This window comes from Halichoerus grypus, chromosome 11, assembly GCF_964656455.1.
Source record: "Halichoerus grypus chromosome 11, mHalGry1.hap1.1, whole genome shotgun sequence".
NCBI lineage: Eukaryota > Metazoa > Chordata > Mammalia > Carnivora > Phocidae > Halichoerus > Halichoerus grypus.
In genome coordinates this window covers 109,071,977-109,094,846 of record NC_135722.1, presented here as the reverse complement: position 1 = coordinate 109,094,846, position 22,870 = coordinate 109,071,977, and the positions used below count along the sequence as shown (strand labels likewise).

The 22,870-nt window shown below is 42.9% G+C and overlaps 1 long non-coding RNA gene across 1 annotated transcript in view; it reads left to right on the top strand.

Moving 5' to 3' along the window:
• Window positions 1-22,870, top strand: part of LOC118543057 (uncharacterized) — a 388,715-nt gene that overhangs the window by 145,290 nt on the left and 220,555 nt on the right. The window lies entirely within an intron of this gene.

Sequence of the window (22,870 nt, the reverse complement as noted above, 5' to 3'; positions counted from 1 at the left end):
TCTCAAATCAAGACAAAAATTCTCCAAAAGAAAATTCTCAAGGAATAAAGTTTAAATATATAGCTATTTTTGAAAGTCAATATTGTACCATAGATAATGTGCTGCTTTAAGACACAGAGTTTTTGGTGACCAAAACAGATAATGTGAAACTAAAATATAATGACTAGCATGTTTTCAGTCAATATTTAACAAATATTTGTTCACCCATTAAGTACCAGAGACTGAACCAGGCGCCTGGACTTCCGTTAGTGAAAAACACATGTCGCGAAATAGATACGACATCACGCTCATTTATTCTGTAATTTAACTAATGCCACTGTTATTTAAATGTTTGAAACTTTCACTTGAAGACTGTGAATATGCACTTTATTAAGGCATAGAGGTGCCTGTTGCAATGCAGAAATCCTTTCAAATCCCAGAATCTGATATTCACGTTGACTATGACCTTATATCATTTTACCCATTTTCCCCAGGGTCTCTGAAATTGCTTCTGCGGTATATGAAAACTTTTATCATGTAAGCTCACACCTAAAATGTGTACCTCCACTTTCAAGAGGTATTTGGTGACTTAAAGCCATTTATAGACTGAAAATCCGGTGTCACACTTTTTCCTGAGAGCATCCTTTGAAGAGGAGAGGGTCCTAAGCATCACCAGCATTTGGCACGGGGAATACTGACGTGTTTGCTGCTGATATTAGTGAAAATACGTACAAATGTGGGACTGGGAAGTTCAGGTTGGAGAGAGCGTAGCCACAGCGTGCTAATCACAAGAAGATAACAGGAAAGGGGAACAAAGTCTCTTATTCTGTGAGCTAATCTGTAATGCATTTATTGTGTGTAGTCATTTTGGTGACAGTGTAAATCTATATTTTAATATACAGAATGTGCTCTGGGAAACACATTGCAGTAAATGCTATTGCTTTTATAACATTACCCTAGTCTTTATATGGAAAGTCATATCCTCTTGTCTCTTACTTTAATAAGAGTTCAAAATATTTATTAATCTGCTTAAAATTGCCTTCTGGCTGGCATATTGGGCTGTCATATTGGGATGTTCTACATGGTTTATGATATAAATTTCCTTTTCCTCTGTATTTTCTACATTTAGTCATTACCCACAAAACTCATTACATTTTTGCCAGAATTTTATCATGACCTCTGGTAACTGTGAGGACATCAGACAAGCTTTGTGTTGTGGTGAGGTGGACATTTTTTATTTCATATTTTATTTATTTAATTTATTTTTATTAATATACTTTTTTCCTGCTCTTTTCTTACCCTATTTAATTCAGTATCTCTCCTTTTAGGTGGGGCAAACCTGTCAGATATGAACTTTCTGCTTCTTTCCTCCTCTTCCCTCATTCTGCCCCTTTACTGTCCCCTCTTAAATGAGAAGTGGGTTCAGGGAACACACATGAACTTACCCATGAAAGGGGGATCTGGGTGACCAAGTGCAATTAGAATGGATTTCCCCTCTTCCTCTCATAGATTCAGATTTTGATTTATTGTCTAACTGCAGAGTATCACCTAAGATGACTATTTTTATTTTCCATTTCAAAAAAGCACAAAACCCCTTTAAGAGATTTTGGATAAAGATCGACCTCAATCTCTCCTGTAAAAGAGAGGTTTCATGTCCCTTTGCCTATAAAACAAAATCCTCAGCCTCAGGAACACAGGCCAGAGCAGTGATTTTCAAATTTTGGGTTAGAAAAACAGCCACCTGGATTTCTCATGAAAGGTGCAAATTTTTCAGAGATATTCTCAAAGACACTGCTTCTGGGAGTTGAGCTGGAGTCAGGAATCTGTATTTTTAGAAGTGTTCCACGTAATTCTAGTTGAGATCATTTAAGGACCATGATTTGAGTAACTTTAGCCTGCATTTTGGTTTCCTGCATTTTTTTAAAGCCCTGAACTGGTGTTATTCAAGCAATAATATTAAGATTCAAACCTTCGAGCTTATGAAATTATGGGAGGAGGTGGTGGTAGGTTCCTGATCATGTCTTTGGTGAAGCCAGTGATGGGCTCAACATCCTAGTGATGTGTATGGAGCCAGATACGTATTTCAGGGGCATTCTGTCCCTCTCTCCCGGTCCAGGAAAAGTGAGCAGGTACCGTAAAGAGCTCGTGCAAGGTGGAGCATGAGGGACGTGGTGGGAGTGCTTGTCACGAGACTTCCTGGGAGGACTCTGCCAGTTACGAGGAAACAATGTTTGCTTGAGCAAACAGGAACAGATGACACATCAGGCAGAAAGGATCCCTTGTGTCATCAGCAACGGGAGACTGTTGACGACTCAGTCACAGAATCTCCCTATTTCCCCAGACATCCCGAGTAGGTAGTGCAAGCCCACGACACAGAGAAAACTGAAACCAAAGTTCAGAACTAGTTTGATGATCATATTTTTCTGAAATAACTTCCCAACATAAGACTAACAGTTCCAAACAAATTATCTGCCTCAAACACACACAGGACATCAATTGGTCTCTTCTAATAAAACTGCTAAGACCAAAGTACCAAACGTGTGAGTGCCTGAGGGAAGGTCAAGATCTGCCTTCCTTCTCTCTCCTACACTCTTCTCCTGAAGAAGCACATGAAGGTGACAAAGGAAAAACATGGATGTGGTCAGATATAAACTAATGACTAGGATTGCGGAATATTGTCAGGAATGCTAACACCCAGAGTGAGAAAACCTTGAAAAATCTAAAATTTTCAAGAAGACATTGATCCAGTTGATTATGTCTAGGGCAGCTTTCAGTGGAGGTTCCCTCCTGATGGTTGAGGCAGAGTCAATGTGTATACAGGAAGATGGAAAAGAGGATACTGTCTCTGTTTTAGTTACAGTCATAGTGTGGACCAGCAAAACTTTTTATTATTGACAACTATCTGCCTCCCACTATTGTTGTTTCTGAAAATACAAGATGATGAAATGTAGTTAATGTTCGAGATCCTATAGTCCGTCTAAATGAAGGGTCCCACCTTGTCTACACTGTTCCACGTTAAAGAGAGACCTAACAGGTGCTTTCTTGTCATAGGCCTGACTCTCTGTCAGTAGAGTTCATCAACAGCCATAGAACTTGGCACTATTTTTTTTTCTAATTTTAAAATAACAGAACTGAGGGGTTGATTAAAGACACCAAGTTTTAAAGTAGTAAACCACAAAAGAAACAGCTATGTATATGGCTCATGAATTTTCTTTAACACCAAAACTAATGATGATAAAATAACCACAGTAACAAAGGGTTAAAAAGGAATTAGGGTTGGGGCACCTGGGTGGCTCAGTCGTTAAAGCATCTGCCTTCGGCTCGGGTCATGGTCCCAGGGTCCTGGGATCGAGCCCCACGTCTGGCTCCCGGCTTAGCTGGGAGCCTGCTTCTCCCTCTCCCTCTGCCTCTCCCCTGCTCATGCTCTCTCTCTCTCTCTGTATCTCTCTGTCTCAAATGAATAAATAAAATCTAAAAAAAAAAAAAAAAAAAGGAATTAGGGTTTAATACATGAAAAATTATAGGAGAACTCACAGATAGTCCGAATGAACCCAGCATTCCAAGTCCAAAAGTCTGAATTTCTGTCCTAAGGACAAAATTCAGAGACAGCCTTGGGAACAAAAGTTCCAAAGCTAGGAATATGAAAACAAATCATAACTTGGAAACTAAGGAACTGTTTTCCCAATTTTTAAAAGTTAACTGAAGTTGATTGTGTCTATTAGAGAATCCAGACCTAAAATATAGTGGCTTGTTTCCCAGGAAAGACCTTCAGGGATCACCACTACTTACCATGGATAACATATATGCATGTTTCTTTATTGATAGGATTCTTGTGTTTGGGAATTGGGAAATGCTGCTTAGGTACGCTTTCTGAATTCTCACAAGCCATTAATCTCTGAAAATTGTCAGGCAAAGTCACAATTGATAAAAACCTTGTATCTTAAAGGCATTAAATAATGGTGAGTGTTCTCCTACAGGAAAGTTACTGCCAGTAAACGGGGGACATTTCCGGCTTTCTTCTGTTCGCACATCTAGGCGGTGCTTCCAGAGGGGAGGGCTCAGGAGGAACCTGCTCCCCTGAGAGAAACTCCGGGAGGGAGGAACTGGAAACTGACTCGGAAAATGGTTTCTGGGATGGCCAGGCAGAAGGAGAAAGCTGAGGTCGAGAAACCAAGTAACCGAGGTGGGGTCAGAGGTCCAGAATGAGCAGATGAGACATTCCAGTGGGAGAGACGAAATGTCGTCAGAGAAAGAGTACAGGTGTTTCACAGCCCGAGACACTGAGGGAGGAGCGTGAGATGCCCCTGTGGCTCCATGTGGTCGTGTGCACCGCCCGCCACGGGCTTCTAACATGGGCACAGACGTGGGGCTGGTGACATCCGCCGGCTGGGGTCCCATCTGAAGATACCCTCTTCCCCAGTGGCACACTCTCCCTAGAACTTTGGGCTCTGGGCCAGACGGGGTCAGGTGTGCATGGAAGTCATTTAAGGGACTCCTCAAAGTCACAAGGATTGTTATAATAACACTAAGACACTAGGTCTCCTTTACTGTGACGACATTTTCACTGACCGTGCAAGAACAGTGGTGGATAAAACTGCCGGCAACTTATCAGACATCAGGGTAGGGCCACAAACTACATGCAGTCATTGCATTTCTCATTGCCGTGCAACACACACACGCGCGCGCCAATTTTATTTATGAATGACCTTGATAAAGCAATAAAAATTACTAGTTTTATTAAGTATTGACCCCTGAGTATATGATGTGTCATTTAATATTCCGTGTGACAAAGTGAGAAATGGGCATCAAGCTCTTCCGATGCCTGCCTGAGCACGGGGCTCGTCTCTCAGTAAAACCCTTGTGTGATGATTTCAGTTGCTAGCTGAGGGAGTCCCTTTATTCATGAAGCGTCGTTTACTTGAAACTCCAGCAGACTGGCAAACTACGATTATTCACACTTGAGTATTTTGCAGATATTTTCGATTGAAAAAGGAAAACCCAACAAAGTGAAAGATGAAGTAAACCTATCCCTTTAAGAAGACAGCTGCCAAGGATAATATTGGGGCTTTCAAGCAAAAATCAGGTTTTTTGGAAAAATGGTATCTGCCTCCATGGTCTTGAGAGATTCTCGATACTCAGAGATGTTTCTGTTGAGATTGATCGTGATATTAACAAATGTGATGTTTTAAGATACTGTATAATGAAATGTATCAACACGGAAGGTCTTTAGGACTCCGTAAATGTATCTTTCAGATGGTTTCTGTGTGCAGCTACAAAACCAACGTAGGCAGAAGATCCGTTCAAAGTGCACAGTAGAAAGTAGTTTGCATAATTAGCATATGATACATGTGCGTTCCCCTTTCCTTTTGTCCTACAACTATAAACACCCACCCACACATGTACACATACAATATGCAAATCACAATAACCTACAATATCCTGTTCTCCTACGGTTTCCTCCAGCTTGCAATGCTCCCGTAATGCTCAGTCCCTGTTGTCTGCAGAATCTTCCCACATAACCTGAGCCTGTAGGTTTGTTCACCGTATTTCATTGATGGGACCACTGCTTTACCAGTGATCTGGACCGGGGCAGTCAGAGGCTCCTCACCCACTCCCCTGTCCTTGGAATATGTATTCTTCTTAGCTTCCCAGCTTCCTGAAGCTGTCCAAGGGCATGGCCTCAAGAAAGTGGTGTAGTGTTGAGACCATCTGAGTGGTGTGCATGACCAAACCCAGTTAAGGCCTCCAAGTAATCTCTTAAGATTTGGTGGGTCGGTACAGAGACCTACTCATCTTGTGGCCACCCAACACCAGCCTCGTAAAAAAGACCCCTTGCTTATTAACCCACCACCTACCAATCTGGAGGCCTGTTCCTTTAGTCTCTTCCTGAGCTCCACGTAAGGGGCTGATTTCAGATAATACCTGGGAAACTCCCGAGAAGGTAGCAAACTGGTCTGTGGGGCCTTCTATCACTGTCTTTCTCTGGCTGTCTAAATAACCACAGTGCAGAATAATTCAGGAAGGGAGAGATTTATTCTTCTTGACATTTCCTACATACTCCACAGCGAGCACCAGACCCTAGCTACTTCGACTTTCAACAGGGTGCTCCCTCCAGATTTAAATCTGAACTATTCAGTGCCCACAGAGGGAAAATACACAGGTCACTGTTACAGTAAACCATTCATTTGCATTTATGATGTCCCAGTGTTAAACAGCTTCAAAATCCCTAAATCCTGCTTAGAAGTTCCGTGAAGAAGTAAACTACAACTAGAAAGTGTGGCTCTTATATCTTTATGTTTTTACCATCACTGTTTAGATTCATTCATCTATCACATTATTAATGCTTCAATCCTTCATTTCACTTTGGCTTTGTAAATCTGATACCTGATCCAAATCCTCTTCTCTTAAAAAAAAAAAAAATTCTCCTAGAATGTGAAAGGCATTGGGCACATTGTCATAGGGTCATTTCCCTAGGTGGGTAAATGTGGAATCTGTCCATGAGAGCGATTTTGAAAGGTGTCAGGCAGAATGTGTCTAAACATACATATTTTGTGTATTTGACAAATAATTTTAGTGATCAAACATATTCAACTTTTATCTAAGAAAACTCTTAAGAGAAATTTATTTTTCATTTTCATTTTGCATTGTTCAAATAGAGCTGTTTTTCAGCATTCTCATTTAAAAAAACAACTTTTAATATACTTTTAGACAGTTAACGTCACCCTGGGTCTTTGTTTTTTTAAATAAATATCTCTTGCTCCATTAACCTTTTCTCACATGAGGCTGCTTTTATCCATTTAATCATTTTTGCTGCTTGTTGCTAAATCTACTTCAGTTTTGTTCGGTTTTGCTTTGTTTTCAAATATCATTTTAAAACGTAAGACAGAGGCTGCAGTGTGCGGTTCCATCCGGCTCCTTCACCGAGGCCGGAGAGCGGCCTGCCCGTCCGCAGCAACTCGGCACCATTTTTCTGCCGTGGGACAGCAGCCTCCCATTCGTACTGTAATCAAAAGAGTCCTTCTTCCAGGATGCTTGAAGAATCAAGTAAATCAAGTCCACAGGCAGTGCTTGAAATAATATTAAAGGGAAAAGGAGAATTAGGTCATGACAAAGTGGTCATTCTAACATTTATTCATTTTAATTTATCATTTTTGGAAGCCTGTTCTAAAAGATGACTAAAGTCATGTGTTCTTTAGTCCTGAGAGTACTCGACTGGGTGTCCGTCTTTTGGAACAACACTTCTATCTAACACCGTTTCTCATCCCATCTTTTAGACTAGCTAATCCGATTCTGATCGCGTGCTACCAGAGGCCCGTTTGTTCGATACCCGCCACGGCGAACACACTCAGGTGTGCGCATGACCTGGAAAGCTCACCGTTTATTGGCAGACATTAGAGGTAATAACTGTAATATGGGTCAAACACACAGAAGAAGAAACAGCACCATTGCAGCCCTGATGTGGGAATGATTCTACCCAGGCAGTGAGAAAAGGATCACAGACGAAGCTGGGCCTTGAAGAATGAGATGAGTCAAGGCATAAAAGGCTGTGGGGACAGGGCTAATGGGGGATTGAAAGCATGTGCTCTATCCGGGAAAGGAGGAATAACTCAGGGATAGAATTCAGTAGGAATAGAAGGAGCAGAGGAGTGATGGGCCAGAGAAATATATCAAATGCTGCCTTTTCGTATCTATTGCTTGTGAGAACATGCGCAGATGCGGTTGTACTAGAAACAAAAGAAGTGTGGGAAAAGTGGGGCGCAATCCTGGGGGGTTTTGGGGCCACGTTGCAAGACTTTGAATGAAATAATAGAGAATAAAGAATTGAGGGTAAATTAAAACTCTGTGAGAAGACAGTGGAGTTGGGGGAGAGGGTTACCGATTTGAGGAGGCCAGATGAGGTCCAGGTCAGGAGCATGTGACATAGAGAGCAGCCAACGGCCCGGATAGAGCAGAAGGGCCGTGATGGGTGTCCTGTAGTGAAACAAGTATGGATGGATGGTCATGGCAGACACTGTAAGTGACCCCCTCTTCTCTCCTCAGCATGTCTGTTTCTCTGCACTCTGGGCCAGCTTCCAAATGCTAGCACCTCTGACTCGGCCTCAGTTGCCCCTGACCGCCAGAGACTCTTCTGCCCTCTTGATGGCACATCAGTAGCCCTCAGGATCAACCATCCCTCCAGCCGTGGCTGATGGGAACGTTTGGGTCATTAACTCGTCTCCCCATCTCTTGGGTGGAGTAATTTCCAAGGGCGTGTTCTCCTCTGTCTTCCTCGGTGTTTCAATAGGATTGAGCTCCGGGTGCCCACGGTGGTCATCTTATCTGTCACTGGATTCCTTCCCTTCCTTGTATTACTTACCTCTCTCCACTGGTGTTTCCTGGGATCACTTACCAAATATTCTACTCACATTTCGGTTGTTTTTTTCAAGATGTGTCTTAAGGAGAACCCAAATTAAGAGAGTTGGGCTGGAAGTAGTCTTACAGATCCGCAGACTGAAATGCTAACAATGAACCCGTTTCTAGAACTATGTCACCAATGATTCCATTGCATTTGCTGGAGATAATTCCTGGCACTCTTCAACGTCGCAATTACTGATGTTTTCTCCTGGAGAAATTAGGACAAAAGGGGATGAAATGGGATACACTGATGTATTTGTTTTCTGTTGCATCCCTAAAAAAATTACTACAAACTTAGTGACTTAACACATTTGTGATTTTTTATTTCTATAGGTGAGAAGTCTAGTAGAGGTCTCAGTAGTGTGTCAGGTGTCAGGACGTCTGTGTTCCCTCTGGAGGCTGTCAGAGCACATCCATTTCTATGTCTGTTTTAGATTTTAAGAGGCCACCTTCATTCCTTGGCTTCCTTCTACCTTCAGAACCTAGAATACTGCCTGTCTCTGACCATTCTTCCAATAGCCACATTACCTCTGACCCCAGCTGGGGAAAGTTCTCTGCTTCCAAGGACAGTGTGGTTAGATTGGTTCCACCCTGATAATCTAAAATAATCTCACCATCTCAAGCTGCTTACCTTAATCGCATATGCAAATCCCCTTTCGCCATGTAAACTAACAACTTTCCAAATTCTGGGGATTAAGATGGGGACATCTTTAGGGACATTATTCTACCTAGCTCACTGGCTTGTGGGAAAAAAAAGAAAAGCATTTAAGAGATGTGAAGACAGTAGCATTTACAAAGGTGGTGTGGTTTGTTGGTTTGAGTTAACTGCCATCAAAACATAGGAGGGAAAAACTACAGACTCAGGTCAGGTAATTAACCACTCAGGGTAAGATGTGAAGAACAGAAGACATCTATGGTAACACTTAGAGGGACCCTGTTTCCTGCAGGCAGTGTATGAGACTGGGATCTGATCGTGATAGAAGCAAGCTGAATTCATAGTCCCAACAAGTATTACGGGAATGATAAGGTGTGATAGAGGAACCTAAGTGTGGATGTGTCTTAAAACCTTGAACATCCAAATACCCTTGAAATTTCTGGGTCTGCAGGAGTGAGTGGGCCATGTGGCTATTGGCAGGCGTCAGGTACCTGCTGGCTCTGGGCCGGGGACATCAGCTCCTTGCCACATGGGCCTCTCAATAGGAGAAGTTACAACGTGGCAGCTTATTTCCCCACAGAAATTCCGAGACAGAAATGCCTTTTTAAGCTGCTAAGTTTTGGGCTAATTTGTGATACAACACTAGATAACCCATAGGAAGCTCCAAAGAAAGCGAATACTATAGAGGAAGCACTGAACAAGTGGGTATAATAAACTTCCCATCGACAGGCAGGCGGTCTTTGTCCTCGGCGCCTCATGGCTTTCGAAGCAGCCCAGGGAACTGGTCCAGGGCCGGTTACAGGCCAGGGGTGGAGACTGAGCTCGGGAACAACAGCAGGGCTTGCTCGCATCTAGGCTGACAAAGCCGTTGTTAATGATGACTCTCCGGGCTGGCAAGATCAGAGACTGACACTGAGCCCTCAGGGCGGCACAGCCCCTCGTGGACACTGACCAGCTACTTAGTGGCTTATTGATCACCTCGGATCACCTGTGTTCTATCTTTACTGAGATTGAAGTGCTTTCTGGGAATGGGTTTGTCTTCACCGTCTCAGGTGGGTCTCACTGTCTCAGGCTCACGGAGTATCTCTTTTATGATCATGGATTTTCCTAACGTGGTCTTGGGCTAATGGACCTATTTGACAGTAAAAGAGGTATTAAAAAAAAAATAGGACAATGAGATTCATTGGTTCTGAATTATACTGCATCATTTAGAAACTGTTTCCTAATAGAACATAAGAATGACTTCATAAAAGGTACATTTGAGTTGAGCTCTTTGGGATGAATCCTTGCAGGACTGGGGTTGAAGCCGACAGCTATTATATGGTGCTGCATCCTCGATAGTAGAATAGATGCTTCTGAGCTTAGAAGTCAGAGTACCGCCTCCGTGCTCAGCAGGGAGTCTGCGTGCAGATTCTCCCGCCCTCTGCCCCTCCCCCCACTCATGTGTGTGTGCACGTGCGCTCTCCCTCTAATAAATAAATAGATCTTAAAAAAAAATAGTATTATCATCACTGTATGTCATTGACTCAGTTGGGTAATTTTTACCACCTTTCCCCCAAACATCAGGCTCCGCCTGACTGGAGTTCTGGTTTTGCAGGGAGGATGCTCATGCTAGGGGAGTAGGGTTCCATTAAACCTAGAGGTCTGTCCGCTACTGCGTATCTTGTCCACTCCTTTGCCGGTGGGTTAGCAGGAAAAGACAGGAGTTATTATTCTAGCAGAAGTAATTGACTTACTGAGGTGAAAGGTTGCTGCCCTGTGACGGGGTGGAGAGGAGTGTGTCTGGAATCAGGGATGCTGAGCTTCCTCGTGGTCTCTCATGCCTGCTGGTAAATACAGGTGGGCCGTTGTAAAGCGTGGTCTGAAAGGCATGGTAACCAGGATGAAGATCCGAGTTACCCCGTCAGGGATGAAGATCTGGCCTCCCAGAACAGCAGAATGTTTAGAAGAAGGAGATAACGAATGTCAGTTACAGCCTTAGGACCCATTGGTGCAACAGAGGAGTCATAGTGAATACAAGAAAGTAAAAGGAACTTTAGATAAATCTGAGTGCTGTGTAAGCAAGATTCCCGATGCTATCACCTGTAGACATCTTGAAGATGAAAACTTTGGCAGAGAGAAAGCTGTGTGTTCGCTATCAAATACCGTTTTATTTTCCTTTTTGTGAACCCATTCTCGGTACCCCCTGGCAGTTAGACTGAGTGGCCGGGTTACAGACGTGGGATGGCAGTGAGAGTTACATAGCCCAGTTACAAATAATATTCCATGCATTCAGCTTCTCCTCCTCTGCCATTCCGAGCAGGAAGGTACACGTGTCTGGCTTCAGAGCACCAAAATGGAGGCACTTCCCTGCCTGGCATAATTTTACTGAGTCAACAATAAATTATTAATGTCTTAAGCCATTAAAATTTCAGGAAAGCTTTGTTCTCACAACATAGGTTAGGGTATCCTAACCTGACTGAAAGAAGAAAAGCAGGAGGAGGAGGAAGAGGTAAAAGAGAGGAGAGGAAGAGAGACCTCTCCTCAGTAGATGGACTTACCTGAATGGACACAGAAGAAAATGTAATGAGGCAATAAAACCTTGACCTCAGTTCTCTCACACTGAAATGCAAAAGGATGAGGACATGGTGTAAGTGACGGAGAAGTTAAGACAGACAGAGAATGTTAATCCAGAGTTTCCAACAACACCTAATGGGTTTTCAGGAGAAAGGATGGAGATAAAAAACACACAACAACTAAAGACAAAAAGAAATTTCTGTGCTGAGGGCTGCCTCCGGGGCTCAAATTGAGAAGGACCACAGAATGGCAAATAGGCCGCATCTTACAGGAAACAAATAATGAGGTGAGGAGGGAGATCAACCAGCTGGCTGGACCTGAGATGACGTTAATTTTGATTTCAGGATTGAGTTGCTATGCAAAGGGAGAGTGTCTAGGAAAAAAAAGAGAGAGAGAGAGAGAGAATAATGGGATAATCACGGAAAGAAGCAGGGACGAGAGGTGCCGTGGTCACCTGGCCCGTGCAGGGAGCCCACAGATCGCTGGGAGGTTTCTAGTGTGTGTGAGTTCTGCCTCTGCCCTGCTTTTCCAGGGTCCTGCGTGCCCTGTGGTCAGAGAGCAACATCTAGGATACACATTTCTCAACTTGGCCTATATCTGCCCCTGGACCTTTGTTCATGCATCCCTCCTGAGTCCCTGCTCCTCTTTGGCCTTTTCCTGGCAGGTCAGGTGCTTTCCTATCTGCTTGCTTCGGTCCGCGCTGCCGCTTCTGCCGGAAATGCCTTTTTCCCTTGATCTGCCAGCAAATTCACATTTACTCTTTAAGAATCAGATCAGGTATATCCAGCCTCTGTGAAAATTGCCCCTGTGCCTTGAAGTAGATTTACCAGCTCTTATTTTTCGTGGTCTGGTGTTGACACAGGGATAAAACGGTGCTGGGTGGTGGTGCATCGCCGTGGCCGTGATTTTGCCGCGCGCCCTGGGCTTGCAGCACCTGAGCACGGGCCGCGGGCCTCGTCGTGGCCCCGTGCTCCATGCTCCGTGCTCCGTGCCTCCCCCGCGGCGGGTGGGCAGCCAGCACCCGCCCCACACGCCGGCCACAACTCAGGACAGAAAGTAGCAAGATCAGTTGCTCACCCTCAATCACACGCTATCAAATCTGGGCACGGTCGCTGTGTGATTGTGTGAGATGGCCGAAATCATAAAATGATTTTAACTTTATTTCATTTTCATTCATTGGTTCATTTATTTTGAGAATCTAAGCAATCTAGAAGTATTTGGGGTCAGGAGAGCTGAGAGGACGATTAATTCAACAACCACCAAGGCATATGACAGCCCTCAAGGCAGCTCAGAGCCGCTCCCCTCACCAGCTGCTTCTGGAAGCATCTGCCAAGTCGCCAGACAGTGTGGAAAGAGCAGTTGCTTCCCGTATGACATCTGTGATATCAGGTGGGCCTCGGTGCTCCCTCGTGGCAGGTGCGCGAGGCGCTGATACGCTCACTCACGGTTTTCTTCAGGTTTTCAACTAAAAGCACGTTATTTAAATTTTTTTTCTCTCCCCCATAACAGTCCTGGTTGCTTTGCCTTCATGCAAATAAGAATCAAGAGAAGATTATAGATGGCATATGTCTATTTTGAGGAGGCCAAGGGGACTGCCTGCTTTTGCATTTCTCAGCAGATTTAATCTGTCGTAAAGATACTGTCCCAGTTAGCAGTTTATAAAAATGTAAGCTAATCACACACACACACACACACACACACACACATGCTCATACACACACATACACAACCTTTTTGGCCCTAATTTTACATTATTTTACTGGAGGGAAAATATATTTTCTAAAATTACTAATAGGTAGCACTTGTTCAAGGCCTTTTATTTGTCTTAAAAATAACAGGCTGATTCAAAACCAGTAAAGGGTTCTTGTTTCTTTTGTCATAAATACACAGCATTTTGTTCAGAGCATTGTGTATTTTGTTCAGAGTATTTCTAGAACATTGCTCCAAATTTAAACATATAGGCCTGTATTTCATTCCCAGCCAGTTCGGCTCGTTTTGAATTGAGCTTTCCAAATAGACTGTGCAGCCCTTAGCAGCTCGGTTTGAAAGAAAAGAGCAGAATCGCAAGGAGATCTAGAGCGTGGGTATTTGGTTGACCGCCGAAGCTGAAATCGCTTTCTTCTTCTCTTCTCACCTATCAGGGCAGCAGCAACTGCTCAGTTTGTGCAAGCAGAGCAGAGTTTCTTATGTCATTCTCCTCTGATAATGGGATGGTGTACATCCAGTGAAATTCACCCTTTTGATCACATGGTTCCAGGTTGTGACAAATGCACGTGTATGGTCAAGTCCCCACCAGTGCATCCGAAGTGCAGAATAGTTCCCCGCATCCTGTGGACGGCACTGCTCTGTTTTCTGTCCCTCTGCCTGTCTCTGCAGAATGTAATATAAATGAATTTGGTTAATATGCAGCTTTTCCGCTCTGCCTTCTTGGACTTAGGATACCGCGCGTGGGGTTGGTGCACGTTATGAGGTCCCTGCATATTGCGGCGTTTATCCAAAGTGTACTTCCTTTTCTTGCTGACTAGTGTTTTATTACGTATGGATGCATTACAGTCTGTTTATTCCATATTTGATGGATATTAGGCTGTTTCCAGGTTTGGATAGGTATGAATAAAACCTCTACAAAGATACAAAGATCTAGGATATTGTATGAATTAAAGTGTTTCTCTCTCTTGGGTAAACAGGAGTGGGCCTGCTCACTTGTACTGTAAATGTATGTTTATAAGAAACTGCCAGACGGCCTCTTGCCTGGTTCCAGACTTTCTGGTGAGCCCCCAGTGGAGGTTCATGGCTATGGATGAAGAATGTGCCTGTCCGTGGCTTCTGGCAGCTTGTCCTGTTGCATACTTCAGCTCACCTGCTCTCTGCCTTTAGGAATGTGTTAAAAATGTAGCTGAATTCTTAATGCTTTTTATGGCACCCGATGTATTTTCCTCCCTTGCTCTGCCACGGATAATCCTGGGCTCGTGTCCTGTCCCGTCCAGGAAACTTCTGTCTTTCTTTAGATTTCAGTCTACTTTTTGCCACACAACACCAGCTTTCTGGTACATTCAAGAAAACATGTGATTCTCCAGTCTGTTCTTTTCTTGTTGTTAACGCGGAAGCAATGTTCCTTCCAGTTTTCTCCGTCCCAAATGGAAGCTTAGCTAAGCTGAGGTTTTTTTAATGAGGCCAAATTATCATTTCTGATGCTCTTAAGCACATTTAAATGAACAATCTTTAGGTAAGTGAGCTGCCCGGTGAAGGCGAGCCTTGGCAGAAATTCCTTGAATATTTTAAATGCAAATTAATCTCTCCAGTTTAGTTGTCTTGGAAACTAAGGAGATATCCTCCAGAGTTGACTTGGAGTTTTACAAAATATACTAATATAATAAATAAAAAAGAATCACTATGTCGATCATTGTATATTCACATCATGGAGACAGAATCTAAAAAGGGAGACAATTTGATACAAATTAGCCACCAGGACATGTTTCAAACTTGTCGCCTCCTTGTCATGTTTTCAGTTGTGTGTGTGATTCCTTGTTTTCTCTTTTCTTTGTGTGCTTTGCCTAATGCAACATCCGTGCCCTGCAGGTGAGCTTCCGCAAATTCTCTGAGGTGCTCCCCCCCCCCCCCCCGGGGGCAGCCGTGGCTTCCCTTCGGACCGCAGTCCACTTTGCTCAGACGCGCTCCAGTGTGCTGACTGACGGCCTTTAGTACCTGCCCTTCCTCTTCATCACAGAACTCTGGTTTTAGGTCGGTTTTAATTTTCTCCAGATTTATGACACCCTTGACAAACTCCAGGCTCTTTAACTGGGAATCAGAGGGGCTCCACAGTGGAATCCCAGCTAAGCCCTCCAGGTACACCCTGTGTCAGTCCTTGCCTCTGACACCCAAAGGCTTCAAGTGTGCTCCACAGACCACAGGACTTCCCTTGTCCACACCTGGCCTCAAAGGGACCCCTTCTTCTGCAGAGTCATTTCCTCCCCACTAACATACTTTGAATGTCAGATCCCAAGGCGCTTCCTTCAACAAGCCTTGACTAATTCTCTCTGGTCTGTGATGTTTGCCCCGAATATGTCCTCGTCATCCCTGCCATAACGTGCATTGTGGAATAATCACGTGTTCATCTGTTTTCTCTCTCTCCTTGCATTCTGGGCTTCATGAATGCAAAGATTGTCTTCCTCAGCATTATTTCCTCTGCACAGTGCCTGCCACATTCAATGAATATTTCTGTTTGGTGGTCCACTTAGAGGACAGTGTTTTTCCTGAATTACATTTCATTGTATTGAGAGATTAAAAATATAAGCCACAGACTGGGAGAAAAAATTTGCAAAGACATAGCTGATGAAGGACTGTTATCCAAAATATACAAAGAACTCTTAAAACTCATTGATAAGAGAAGCAGCCCAGGTAAAAACCCATCAAAACACCTTAACAGACATCTCAACAAAGAAGATCCCCAAATGGCAAACCAGTATATGAACAGATGCTCAACATCATGTGTCATTAGGAAATTGAAAATTAAACAACAGTGACAAACCACTAGAAACCTACGAGAATGGCTTAAATCCAAATCACTGACAACACCAAATGCTGACGAGGGTATAGAGCACAGAGAATTATAATTACTCATTGCTTGAGGGGGTAGTGCCGCCACTTGGAGAGACAGTTGGGTGGTTTCTTATAGAGCTAATCATATCCTCACCACAAGAGCCAACAGCTCTATTTCTTGATATTTGCCTGGGGTATTATAAATGTATGTCCACAAGAAACCTACCCATGAAGATTTATAGAAGGTTTATTTGTTCGTAATTGCCCCAAACTTGAAACAACCAAGATGTCCTTCAATAGGTGAATGGATAAACAATCTGTTATATTCATAGAATAGAATATTACTCAGTGTTAAAAAGAAATGATGTAGTAAGCCATGAGAAGACATGGAGGAAACTTAAATGCATTATGCTAAGTGAAAAAAAAAAGTCTGAAGAGGTTACATACAGTGGTTGTAGAGGAAGGAGGAGGAGGCAAGAGATGAATGAGCAGGTAAAGCACAGAGGGTTATTAGGGCCATGAAACTATTTTGTAGGATCCCGTAATGCTGGATACATGACATTGTACATTTTTCAAAACCCATAGAAGGTACATCACAATGAAAGAACCCTCATGTAAATTTGGACCTTACTTAACAGTCTATCAACATTGGTTCATCAATTACAACAAACATACTACACTAATACAAGTTATTAATAATAGGGGAAGCTGGGTCGGGGTATAGGAGAACTCTGTACTTTTTGCTTAGTTTTTCTGTAAGCCTATAACTCTAAAAATAACATGTATTAATTTTCTTAAATCAGTGCACAGCGGTTTACAGAATATAAGCTCTCTTCCCTTGAGGACCATGAAAAAGCTTGGAAGAGAATAATGGGTACAATTTACAGACCACCATCTCATGTATCTGAGAGAGAGGTAGCTGGCTCGGGACGGCTACGCACTGATGTGTGCGTGTGTGAGTGTGTGAGTGCATCCCCATGGGTCATGAGGGCAGACGAGATGGTGGTTAAAGCCATACATGTTACCCAGACACAGTCCTGCTTTATGTAAAATTTGATTCTCCATGCCCACCCGTCGACAGGATATGGATCATGAGAGACAGAAAACCAAACATCTAGCTCCCTGGGCCCCTCCTGACTTTGCAGTCACAAGTCCTTAACTTAACTCCATTACCCTGTCACTCGAAACTACCTCAGGACGATTGGAGGACACATATTATTAATACCGCTTTACAGATGAAAAGACATGGGCTTACGGGCGCCTGGGTGGTTCAGTCGGATAAGCATCTGCCTTTGTTCGGCTCAGGTCATGATCTCAGGGTCCTGGGACCAAGCCCTGCACTGGGATCCCTGCTCAGCAGGAAGTCTGCTTCTCCCTCTGCCTCTGCCCCTCCCCTATGTCCTACTAGTGTTCTCTCTCTCTCTCTCTCAAATAAATAAAAAAAAAAATCTTTAAAAAAAGAAAAGACAAGACACGGGCTCAGAAAAGTTGAAGTTGCAACAGGACGTAAAACAAGTGTGTGGTCTCCATGGCCTCCAGCTGACTCATTTCTGCCCTGTTATCATCACACATTTTTGGCAAAAGAGTCACTATAAAATCAAGTTGAGGAAAATGTATATTTCAGGGGGCAATGGGCTTTAATATTTTTGCACTGGGTTTAGTGTCATAATTTATCTCCCCAGGTACGTTTTTGTCCCAGTGCATGACGAGAGCTTTTCAAGTTCCCTGTCTTCTTCTTACTGTTTTTCTTCCTCTTCTTCTCCTCCTCCTCCTCCTTCTTCCTACTTTGGTAGTTTATCTGAATCATTGCATTATGGTTTTAAGGATAATCGGCTTGCATGTACTGAGGGATATTTGATTACATAAGTTCTTTTTCCCTATCAGTTCCCTTCACGTATACAAATTTTCATATAATTTCAATTTAAACAAAATTTGGTAATGGGTGAGAACAAGTAATTCAGAGTCATATTGACTCATTTTAGAATTGATATAGCACTTTGCTGTATAGAGAACAGCAAGGTATTTGACTAGGGCCTATTTTCGTGCTGTCAACATAGGGGTATAGGAAGTATTAGGAGACAATCTAGAAACGAAATAGGTTAACTGGCCTTGGTAAATGCCTTACATGTATAGCAGCAGTGTTGAAAAATGTTTTTTAAACAGTAATTTATTTATTTGAGATAGAGAAAGAGAGAGTGCAGGGGGGTGGGGAGGCAGAGGGAGAGGGAGAGATTGTCTTAAGCAGACTCCGTGCTGAGCACAGAGCCCGATCTCAACACCCTGAGATCATGATCTGAGCTGAAACCAAGATTCAGACACCTAACTGACTACCCCACCCACGCGCTCCAGAAATTCTGTAAACAAGTGGAGACTTCTGCTAGCTCAAACACTTTTTTCCCCAAATATATCCTCCAGAGAATTTAGAAATCAAGTTCAATTGATAAATGCATCTATGGAATGTATTTGTAAGGGTAACTGTTTTAAACTCAAACTACTTACGTATACAAACCATTTATATTTGTAATGTAAGCTTTAATTATAGGTTGAGCTAAACTGTACGATCTATGCAGAATATAAAATTACACTAATGTGATCACTATTTTTATGTTGATTGTTAAAATTATTTCACACCAGAGATTTGTTACATTTAACAGGACCGAAATTAGAGTATACCAATTAAATATATTACCCAGTAATTAAATTGAACTGATAATTGAATTACTATGTTTATTGCTTTAGGGAAATGCTTTGTAAAAACCAACATAATATTCTACCTCAAAAGCATAACAGTGTGCAGCGTGCACCTTTGTTGTGCCTGGCCTGGAATTTGCATCTCTTATAACTTGTAGTTTTGCACGCCTCCATATTTGCCCATGACGACTCTCTCATGTATTCCAGTATGAGTTAAATTAACTACTACACATTTTTACAACATCATGGAAACAGTGAAAATCTAAAGTTCTATTCAGCTAACTCTCAAATCCCTTTTCCTCCTTAAAATGACTCTTCTTATTGCAACCAGTATCTTTGATACAGAGAAAAGCAGGAGTCCTGGATACTCCAAACTTAGCTCTACCACCAGACCTAGACTGACTGGCAAATCTTAATCCCCAGAAATGAAATTTCCCCATTATCCATTCTTTCTCTTACGCCTCCATTCAGTAAATACTTACTGAGCAGCTGTTAGTGTAAGGTACCGTTAGGGGCACTGTGGATGAACCAGTAATCAAAACCAAGTCTCTGCCCTCATGGAGCTTACCTATTAGTTGGAAGAAGATGGAAAGAAAAGGCTAAGTTAAAACCATGGCATGGAGTGAGAAGTGCTATTAGAGGAAATGTTGAGGCATGAGAGAGTTAGGTTGGTCATGGATGGCATCTCTGACGGAGTGGGAGTGGTTAGGAGAGAGTGGGAGAGCGTTACCTAGCTTTCCAGCAAGAGAGCAGGAGTCAGAGGGAAGAGTGAGCAGTGATCCTAACGAGAAGAAGTGTTCTTGGTAAGCACGAGGCAGAGTGAGAAAGGCCATGAACCTACAAGAGAGTAAATGATGGGGAGAGGAACAGAAGATGATTTCAGAGCGGGATGAGTGAGGTGACAGATCATCAGCCCTTGTTGACAATAGTCAAAATGTTAAGAATTTGAATACAATTTTTAAGATCCACTGAATGTCCTCATTATAGATGGGGAAAAATTCATGAGAGCTATATTCTGGAAGTATATAAACAAGGGTTTATTCAAATTAAAAGGGTTTAACAGAAATGAAAGTTTGGGGGTGCTTCATGGTTAAGGGTTCAGCCACATAGAATGGTGCTAATCAGGTATACTGAGCCAGAGAAGCAGTCTGAAGTGCATGTCTGAAGACCACAGGGATAAGACATTGAGGATTGAAACAGCCATTCAGAGCGAGACACTTTGATGGATTGGGGCAGCAATTGTTACTCAGTTGAGCACAATTTTAGAAGAGGACCACTGCAGAAAATGGGCCAGAGAAAAGCAATCTTATTGATTTATCTTTATGCTTGGCCCCTTCAGAAGATGACTGTGATAAAAGGAATGCGGTTCTATTACACCTTTTCATCTTTAAAGCAGAAATTCAGTCCAGTTAAACCATCCCAGAATTAGAGAGTTTTATTGGGTCCTGGAGACCATTTGATCCACTCATTCTTGGCCGTGGCAGAATGTCAGATTCATCTGGGAGGATTTTTAGAAATACTGATGCCACTGCCCGGTCCTGCATCTCTTAAATCAGAGTCTCTGGAACGTAGGGTCCTGACGTTTGCCCATTTGATTAGCTTCCCAGCTGCTACTGTCATGCAGGCAGATTTTAGAACCTCTGGTCCGTTTCCTACCTGTGTCTTCCAGCTCAGCCCAGGGATTCTCATGGCAGCAACCAGCAGCTGACAATTTTTAGTTCTTACTTGTATTGAATCACCATTTGCCTCCTTCAAAGTTCTGTCCTTTGGTCATTTTTTCCTCCTCTGGGATTACACAGGGCAGTCTGCTTCATCTTCCATGTAACGGTCTTCAGATATTCGAGACTCTCCCAAGCCTCTTCTCCATGTACAGTGTTCTTAGTTACCACAATTATTTTCTAAGGCATTGTTTTTAGACCTCTTGTCTGCCTGCCCTTTAACTCATTTTCCTTTGTTCCTATCTGCTGCTGAAAATATTCTTCTGTCGAAGTAAGTTAAAGTGACAAAAGCATGCACTGGTCTCTTTTCTCAGTCCCATCAGACTGTCTTATGTTTAGTTTGTACCATTGTTACCATTTGTTGGAACGTAAGTGTGGCACACAGAAGTGGTAAGCATGGGGCTCACCATGCAGGACCACATTTGATGTCACTCTTAAGGGAAACCACAGCAGGTAGATTCTGTTTGTACTCCCATTTAACGCAGATAAAGAACCTGACTTAGAGTGGTCAGTGTTGAAATCACACAACTTAAGAAGTAGGGGAGCTGGGATTCAAGCTCATTTCTTTCCTGCTCCAGCAGCTGAGCTTTTCAACCAGGGTTCTACTCTTTCTGAGCAACACCAAGCCCCGGAGACACTGAGGAGAGTGGCGGCTGACTTGAGGAGACTCTGTCCAGTTCTGCATGAAGGACGTGGGGAGGGAATCATGCTGCAAGCAGTGAAAGAATTTAGGATTGTAGAACATAGTATACTGACTAGGATGGACATTGGAGTCAGACTCCCAGGTCCCAAACCCACTCTCCCACTAAGTAGCCCCATGACATTGGATAAGTTAGTTAATTTCTTTGATTTTTCTATTTTCCCTCTCTGTATAATGAGGTTAATAGCAGCATTGAAGTCTGAGGTGTATGGTGACTATTGAATCAATGACCTTTTCTTAGAACATTTTACCCACATGGACATCCTGGTACATAGTAAACACAATCACTCAAAAATTGAGAGATGGTGGCGCCTGGGTGGCTCAGTCGTTAAGCGTCTGCCTTCGGCTCAGGTCATGATCCCGGAGTCCTGGGATCGAGCCCCGCATCGGGCTCCCTGCTCTGCGGGAAGCCTGCTTCTCCCTCTCCCACTCCCCCTGCTTGTGTTCTCTCTCTCGCTGTGTATCTCTCTCTGTCAAATAAATAAACAAAATCTTTAAAAAAAAAAAAAAAAAATTGAGAGATGAATACACAGAGCATAGAGGATTAGTAGGACAGTGAAAATACTCTTTCTATTATAATGATGGATATGTCATTATACTTTTGTCCAGACTCACAAAATGCACACCAAGAATGAACCCTAAGTTACACCAGTGACTTTGGGTGAGTGTGATGTGTCAATGGAGGTTCACCCTTAGTAAAGAAAAACAAAACAAAACAAAAAACAAAAAAGGCCATCTGGTAAGTGATGTTGATAATGAAGGAAGCTGTGTGTGTGGAGGGGCATCGGGTACATGGGAAGTCTCCGTACCTCCCTCTGAGTATTGTTGTAAACCTAAAACTGCTCTAAAAAATAAAGACTTTAAAAAACTCCAACGGTGTTGGAGGTAGCAAGGTTACAGCGTCTAAAGGAGGAGGTACAAAAGAAGATCAAAGAGACAGCACATTCAGGGGAATTTTGGGTTTGTGTATTGGTTATTTTTAATGGTAAGGAAATAGCATATATAGGTGTATGTATGTGTGTGTATATATAGTACACATGTAGATACTCCATATGCATATAAGGCAAGGAAATGACCATATATACACACATATGTACATATATGTAAACATATGGAAAATATATTCATATAGATTAAAGATACAATAAAGATGCAAACGGAAAGAGGAGGATTGGGAGCTCCTTGACAGTGTGATAGAGTGAGATCCTTATGTAGGAGGCCAGACTGAGTGATCTCAACAGTTGAATAAAAGGTTGTTTTGGAAAGAAAGAAGTTGAATTTGGAAAAGGGAACTGGTTTGCTTCTGAGGCAGGAAGAAGCTCATGGTAGCTGATGGCCATAGGAGTATCTTGAGCATGAAGACACGGAGATATGGAGAACCTGGGGGAAATGATAGGGTTAAGGCTTGCAAAAGACCGGCTATTTTGGGAAAGTAGGATGTAGGGTAGTCAGCTGGGTGTGAAGAGTGGCCTTGAAGCAGCCTTTGGAATAAAAGGATTTGCTGTTTGCAGTGAAAGCCAATGTGTGGATAGCGGGGACATAACTTCCACATGGCTTTGGGATCCTTAAGTGGGTCCCCTTGAATTGTAAGTTGTTCTGGTTGTACCATACAGAAGTTACTGCTCCTGAAAAAGATAGCCT